The sequence below is a fragment of the Acanthisitta chloris genome, unplaced genomic scaffold (genome assembly GCF_000695815.1).
Source record: "Acanthisitta chloris isolate BGI_N310 unplaced genomic scaffold, ASM69581v1 scaffold3550, whole genome shotgun sequence".
Taxonomy (NCBI): Eukaryota; Metazoa; Chordata; class Aves; order Passeriformes; family Acanthisittidae; genus Acanthisitta; species Acanthisitta chloris.
In genome coordinates, this window is record NW_008651028.1 from 26249 (window position 1) to 33042 (window position 6794).

Genomic DNA, 6794 nt, shown 5'->3' on the forward strand with positions numbered 1-6794 from the left:
CCTTCCGCCGGATTAGAGCCTTTTGTTTCTGGAATGTCCTTGTTCATTCCTCGTTTAATCACATTCCATTTTCCCTCTGAACCAACTATAATCATTCCTACAATAAATCATGCTGTTACTTAAGTGGATGGTTTGTGAATGGTTTATAAATAGGGACAGAAAAGCTGAAGAATAACTACATGATTATGTAAATCAGACAGTCAGCTAAGTGGACTGTACAACTCTGAGCAAGAAACAGGAAAAATAAACAGGGGGGGAAAAGCATAATTTCCAAAATGCAGCTGCAGTTTATTCGGCTTTAAATCTAGCCTTAAATGTTTCTGTGCTCTGGAAGAAAAAATACCTTTTTTCCTGGTAACTGCCTTCCATTTAGTGGTTACATTTTAAAATAAATGTCATAAATATCTAAGGCAAAAAGGCACCGTAATGAGGATTTATTTTTGAATTCAACAGGCCATGGAATTTCAAGGAGCAGTTGCTCTGTTAAATTCAGTGGCTTTGTTTTGAACTGAACATACATATTTTAGCAAGGCATTTAATATTAATTTGAAGTCTTCAAGTGATGAGAATTCACTCATAGCTCCTGTTGCAATAGTTAATTACCCCAGGTACGTTTTTCACTTGATTTTCTATTTGCATTTCTAGCTCCACCTTAAGTTATTTTGGTCTTTTTATGCATTTGATTGCTTATATTGATCTCTGTAGTATCAGCTTTTCTAATTGCTTGTGTGTAGTTATAAATCATGATTATGTCCCTTTTAACCTTTTCTCTGATGAGATGTACTGAATTCCTTAACTTTCCTATGGCAATGAATGTTATCCCAGTCTAATGAATCTTCATGTTCTTCTCTGAACTCCTCATGTATTGCAATATTTTTGAGGGTGACATCTGAGTTAGATGCCACATGTCAATAGTGATCCATCAGGACTGTATGGAGGCATAACGTGATCCTCTTACTCTGATGAATATCTCCCTCTCCTCTTTCCTCAGAAATTGCATTACCTTTTTTTTTTTTTTGTGGAAGCATTAACTTGGATGCTAACTTTTATGGCTCAAGTTCTCTTCAGAGTCTTTCTCATAATGCAGTACATCATCCTCTGATTATCCTACCTTGTATTTTCTTACACTGTATTTTACCAGCATTGGGATCTTGCTCATGAAGTGATCCAGATTGCTCTGTGTGAGTGACCTGTCCTCATTCTTTACTCCTCCAGCAGTCTACATGTACTTTGCAAATTTATTGCAAGTGATTTTTACAGTTTCTTCCAGTTCATTGATTTTTAAAATTGAATGCAAGGCAAGGTTTGTAGAGAGAGGTGATAAGTTTTTATTACACCAGTGACATGGGACGGGGGGGTGGGGAAAAAGCAAACAGGTCATTCTGCTCCTTTTATCCAAGAGCCCTTAAAAAGCTGAGTAAGATGGAAAACAGCTATACTTCTTGCTGAATCCCTATTAGTACTGTATTTTGATGTTAGTTTTTTGTCTTTGGCATAACATTCTATATTGATTTGATCTAGGACTGATATTTCAAAGAAAATTACATGTTCACCTGTGGGTGACTTAGGGTTCTTGTGGGCAACTACTCACACAGGTGTCTTGGCAAACTGAGCTGACTATATCAAAGAGTAAGATGCAACCTGTTGTTCAAGACCTGTTCTCTGTGAAGATGTGTTAATTGATACGTTCTTAAATTAGTCTCCTGTGGGCTAGTCTGTGTTGATACATTCTTAAATTAGTCTCCTGTGGGCTAGTCCATGATATTACTGTGATCACCACTAAGCAAACTGGACCCTGATCCTCCTGCTCCAGAGCTATATAATCCCTGTTATGAAACAACAGTGGACTTGAAGTTTTAGTATTGATTGTTACTGATTTAGTCTGTTTTGGTTTCCCTTCTATATTGCCGTTATTGCCTTTGCATCTTCTGGTAAGCAGGTTGAGTTAACTAATAAACCTGCAGGCTACCAGCAAATGCTGCCTTAGCTATAAAATAATTTGTGGGAAACACACTTGTAAGTTTTGCTTTTGTCTATGCAAGAGAATATAAACAATTTTAGGAGTGTAATCAGAAGATATATCTGTGAGAAAAACTGGCATTTTTGGTTTTTCCACATAGTGACAAATTGTAATACTTTATTACTGGTACTGGTCCCTTATCTTTGCATAGGCTTCTTCAGAAATGGGAACTATTCCTTTGGGGTTTTCCCCCTCCAAGTTTTCCTGACTGTAATGAGAATGAATATTCAAAGCAGGAATTAAGACCAGTAAATTGCTTGTGCTGAAGCCCTCTGACAGGAGGCAGCCAGTGCCATCGCAGTGTGGTGCAGAAGTGATTTAGGTGTGGCACTGATTCGGGGCCCGGGCTGTGTGGCTTGGAGGGTGATGGTCCCTGAAGCCCATGCGTGGGGCTGGCGAGCTGTTTGCTTTAGTTCTTGGAAGTGGAGGTGAGGGGAGTCAGGAGCCAGAAGGTGCCTCTTCCTTATGGGAACTGCTGCTTCTGGGCGGTGAAAGAGGAAGTAACCTTTGAACCTTCTTATCAGTTGCATTTGATCATGAGGGTGCTTCAGTTGCATGTCTCAAAATATCAGTGATCGAAACCCAAAGTCATTTAATTAGCGTCTCTCAACGATGCTGAAATAGGAAATATTTCACAAAGGAGCAGGTGACATTAGCCAGTCTTCTGCTGGGACAAGGCTTGGAGGACAGTAGAAGGCCTGTGTCTTCTCCCAGCCCTTGCTTCCCACTCCCCCATGTTCGCATTTGTGTCGGTAAGTTGGAGTGCTGCCGCCTGGCAGGGAAGTGTGCGGAAAAAATGGGATTTGTTGGGAGACTCTGCACCCAGAATGAACAGCTCAAGTGACCCATTGCAGCACAGGGAAGGCACTGGTGGCATCTAGGCAACTCCACACGTGATTAGGTGCTTTTCTGAGGAACAAGTTGTGCCTGCTTTCAAAACTGCACCTGCTTGTTCACTGCTGGAATGAATTTATGCTGCTTAAAAACAGAATTACGTGGTGACATTGCCGTCTTGAAGTCAGGCAGAGACAAGAGTTAGTCTGAGCTATTCTATTAGGAAGTACAGCTTGAAAGCAATTGCTAGTCCAAACTTGAACCTAAATTTCACAGAACATGGACAACTTTTGAAATATTGACTGAGCAAAGACTTAATTTACTAACTTTTTTGATTTACCTAGTGTCTTCAGCTGTTTACTTGGCCTTGGAATGTAGATGGTACCTTTTGTGATTTCAAAGGCATTAGCCTTTGAATAGAATGTTTACATTCTTACTAGTATTGTGATACATTTTTTTTCCCTATGGTCATAAAGCTAATAGCTATTTTATGGTGGTATGTACATATTTGGAAATACTGTCCTAGTGTTCAGAGTTGTTTTGTAATTAAAGCAGATTGTCTTAATAGAAAAGTGCAGATTTGGACACTAATGTATTGTGAAATGTTAGAACAGAACCTCTTTTTGCGGCTAACATACTGTATTTCTGTTAAAATATGCAAGTGAAATTAAAAATGTTTCTAGAATAAAAAGGTTTTGGTGCCATTTTCTTCAATCTGGAGCTCTGTTACGCCTTACTGTGGTGCATAAACCCTGGGTGATGGTTGCCAGGATATCCAAGAGCTTGGGGGTAGCTACTTTTCCCTGGGCCCGTCGTGAGCGTACCCATCTAGGCTTGTACTGACAGCAGCAAACAGTATCAGCCTCAGCTTTCTGAACTGGAGGAAGGGATGAAAAGCCATTTCACTGGATCAGTGCTAGCTGCCATCCAATATATCCAATGGATGGGTGAGTAGGTGAAATTAGAATGTTATCTGAGATGCATATGTTTCCACAAATGTGACAAAACTTTTTGGTTTGGGCGCTATCTTACGTCCCTGCAGGAAAACATGCCACGAAGCAGATTCATATAATTCTGTCTGCTGTGTAAGGTGACTTCATAAATGAACCACTGCTGATCCCATCCATGAGTTGTTTTTCTTCTCCCAGGCAGCCTGGTGCAGAAGGGGAGCTCCTGTTCACCTCACCTCTAGAACTTGATCTGGTGCTGCTATACAAAGCTAACTGTCCTGCTCGAGTAAAGTGTTCTTTACGCCCAGTTATAAAATAACTGTAATAGATGTAGAAGGAGTTGCTAGACATTTTAATTTTGGAGTATTTAATTTAAGAGTCCATGAAAGAAACCAAAGTGGGATTGATACTTGTGAGGCAAGGTGATGCAGCTGAGTGATGTAATGAAAACTGCTGCAGCGAAAGTGGCTGCAGTTTGCTTTAAGGGATCATGACAATGTACCATACCATGATTTCTTCACATAACTATTAGCAAATGGCTAAACTGTGATTGTTCCATATATGTGTTACATATTCACAGACAAAATGGTTTGTGAGGCATCAAAATAAATTGCTTTTCATGGGGAAAGGACAATCTTTCAAGATTTTTATATCAAGATAGCTTTCTAAATGTTCTCTATGTACCTCCCCAAAGGGAGAAAAATTACAATAACTAGTGAAGTGTCTTTCATTTTGTTAAGGCTTTTCTTCACATTTCTATAAACTTGTGAAAGGAGTTACAAAAGAACATTATTTATATTATAAATTGTCTCACCTGAAGGTTTTTTCCAACTCTCGTCCAGTGTCAGAAGGCGATACAGGAGAACCTGTAGAAGGAAGCTGTGGAGTTGTTTCATACACAGACAGCTTCTTCCCAGCCCTCAGTAATTACAGGCTCGTTTATATGCAGCCATGGGAAGCCTTTTAGTCTGTCAAAGTTTCACTTTATGTCTCTGTCTGGACATGAATTCATAGTGGCCGTTAAAAGGAAAAGATTGTATTTTTTAATTTACTTAAGTTTTGGCATCACTGTTGCCTCCCAGCACTTGCAGTCTGATGATATGCCACAAGAGTTTTCTTTCCAAACTTTAACATTTGTATATTTTCCTTTGCTAAAAGGGAAGGAGTCAGCAGTCGTCCATCACCTTCCTTTTTTTTGTCACAGGCTCTAAGGGTGGTTCCAAAATACAAATATTTTTGCTTAAGTTTTTGCACCCTGAAGGCAAATGGTCCCAGTCTTTCCCATCTTTCTTTGGATTCCATTTTCCATTTCCTAATTAGCATCTATTTCAAAATCCCACATGTATTTTGACAATCTCTTTCTTGCGCTGGGTGCCCAGAGCTGAGCACGCACTGCTAGCTCGGGGGAACTCTTGAATTACGAGAACAGAATATGTTCATTAGTATTGTCTCTGTTTTAGCTGCTCATTCGGCATTAGCAAAAACCAAACAAAAGTGTTTCCATCGCTCTGTGGCCAGAACGGCCTGTGCTTAAATAAAGATGTAAGTTGGGAAAGAAAAGAAGATCCCAGTGCTGTTATGGTGAACTTAACATCTCACAAATTTCTCAGCAGCAGGAAAAATGTTATGCCTGCGTGACTGGCATGAGCGAGCTGCTTTGTCCTCACAGCATTTGCTTTTCAGATGGCAGCAGCTGCTTTACTTCCTTTGGGTTTGAGCAATCATTACTCTTCAGTCCCTCATGTCTGTATGCAAGGGTTGAGAGCTGCTGAAATAAACTAAGAGCAACCTAACTGACCTTCCCATGATGTGGATGGATCTGCTGGAGCATCAGTTGTTGAAGTACTGAGCCGACAGATTCTCAGCCCATGTGTTCAGCTTGTAGGAAAATGGAAGGTCTGTGGCAACTTTGCCTTTCTTCTGAATCCAGACTTGGTGACTGGACACAGACGATGAAGCTGCTCTGCTCACCACCATAGCTTTATGTCAGGCCCACGTGGGCCACTGGACATGACGTGGGGCACGCTAGCTCCTCAAGCACGGAAGAAACCTTGCTTGAAGTTAGGAGAGTCTCAAATTTTAATAAGTAAATGGAAAGCTTTTTATGAACCACAAATCCTAACAATGGGATTCTACACACAGCTCCAGGTCAAACCGGCTTTACTACACCATGTCTTTGATACATCAGAATTTTTTTTTATTATACCATGTCTTTGATACATCAGAATTTTTCTATTATTTTTATAAGAGTTCATTTGTGTGTCTAATAATGCATCACCTTTTACTCCTGACCCCATCAGACATTCTTAACTATTCACTTGACCATTATCCATCAGTGAAGAAGGTAAAAGGTTTGCTGTCTGGGGAGCACCTCAGGTTTATCCCAGCTCATGTCATAGCCAGCTCAGCCTACAGACCGAAGCTTTTCCATTCATCCATTTAAAATAATTGTATAATTCCTTGGCAAGCAAAGTTAGGGTTTTCCAAGCATTAATGCATAACCTTCTATTTACATTTTTCATAAGGATAAACCAGAACATATCAGTCTCCTGCTGCTCTACAGCTTGCTGGAGTTACTAACACAAACTTCAGCAACAATTTGTTTACTTGCAATTTTCTGTTTCCGTGGATGAGACAAGTTCTGTCAACCATACCTGCAAAAAAAACTCAAAAAAGGATAGAGCCAATTGTTTAGTTAGGCTCCATCTGTCTCATGTGGAAGCATTAAACAAAGCCAAAGGATTGCTGCAGAAACAATTATTTGACTCAGCATACTTAGTTATGAGTGCATAAATTCAGTTTGGGCTCTCAATGGTATTGAACAGGAGGCTGTGCAGGGGCCACAGCTTCTCTGCTCCTCACTTATAAATTGGGACAGTTGTGACAGAAGTTTCTGTCACACTTTTTGGGGCATTAATCCTTAGTGGTTCTGCATTTAGCAGACCTGTGCAATGTTCCTGACTGTGGCCTAAATACTGGCATCCTCACAG